The sequence below is a fragment of the Poecilia latipinna genome, unplaced genomic scaffold (assembly GCF_001443285.1).
Source record: "Poecilia latipinna isolate Pla-1442-1.1 unplaced genomic scaffold, P_latipinna-1.0 Scaffold30, whole genome shotgun sequence".
NCBI classification, from domain to species: domain Eukaryota; kingdom Metazoa; phylum Chordata; class Actinopteri; order Cyprinodontiformes; family Poeciliidae; genus Poecilia; species Poecilia latipinna.
Window position 1 is genome coordinate 278865 of NW_015112646.1, and position 1525 is coordinate 280389.

Consider the following 1525-nt stretch of genomic DNA (forward strand, 5'->3'; position numbering starts at 1 on the left):
GTCCTGTGCCACTTCTGTGGTGTTAAGTAAACACAGGCTGCTTTAAAATAAGACTTTAGCGTATTTTCATCGTTAGGTCTGGTGTCCCTTATATCTTTCTGTTTTGGTCAGGCCACTTATGGTCTATCCAGCGCAGTGACAGTGAGTGTGAACCACGTATTGCTACTTTTGGTATTGAGAGGAGGCAACATAGCCTGCAGAAAATTGAAGATGGGTCTCACAACATTAGGAAAACATAAAATTGCTATATTTTTTACATATTGCATCTAATTAATCGTGACTATTCTGGTGATAAAGAGCTCTCCCCTGAGCTCTTTATCACCAGAATCTATATCAGGAGTTTGCATGAAAGACATGCAAAGTCTATCCAAATTTATTATTGGCCAACAAAATATTGCATCCAAGAATTCATTTCCTATTGAAATGTTGAAAAAACACTGAAAGAATGTGTATATTTACCCTCAAGCCTGTAAACAATGAGAAGAATGAGGATGTCTACAACTAGATTTTTTTCTGTCTATAGCCCAGGTAAGAACATTTTAGACTTCACCCACAAAAACTTAGGATTTGTTCCAAAATCATCTAAAGGCTGCAGTCATCCCTGGGGCTTGTTGCAGCTTTCTCCCACCACACTTTTTCCTTACACTAAACCTTCCACAGTTATGCTTGTATACAGAACTCTGTAGCAATAAAATATTGCTTCTTTTTCTCCTCGTGGCATGTCAGTGAACAAGTGTCAAGTCAACATTTCTTTCTCTGATCAGTTAAATTCTTGGTTTTAATTAGCTTGACGCCTCAATAAATAAAATGAACAGAGATTGAAATATACACAGATCGAAGCATCATATCTGATGTGTGAATTTAAATTTTTCAAATTAATTATTGCAATAAATAACATTTTAGTGATAAATAACTGAGTTCCACCTTTAGAACATACATCAAAAACCACTTTTTTCCCCCCTTGTTTTTACTGGAACTTCACAGGATTTTCAGCTCCTAATGCTTTTACCTAAGCTTCTGCAGCTTCTCTTCAGTAATCCATGACTGCCATCGATCTCCTGCATTTCAGCTCGTGCTTTCTGACTATAAATGTCAGTGAGCGGGGCGAGTGTCACAAAGACCTCGAAGGAGACCAAAAATCATTGACAATAAATGAGATTTAGGAGGATTTTCGCAGGGTTTTCATGCACTCTGAAGAAACACGGCAATCAAACTTGTTCTTATTCAAACATCTTTTAAATCATTTTGGTTACATTTTAGCACAGCAAGGCTCCATCATTCCAGTGTAGGAAGTTAAACACAGGCAGCAAAATGGGACACGATGGTGATCTCTGCAACCACCACCTTTCAGTTGCTTTTTAAGAGTTTTTGGGGGATAAGGATTTTTTTTTTCTTCTTCTCATGCCATCTAATTATAAAACAAAGGAAAACATTTTTCATAACCCGTGGAAAATTTCATTTTCTTACTCAAAACCGCTCTTAAAAAAAACATGCAAACAGACAATCAGACAAAACTTCAGAATTG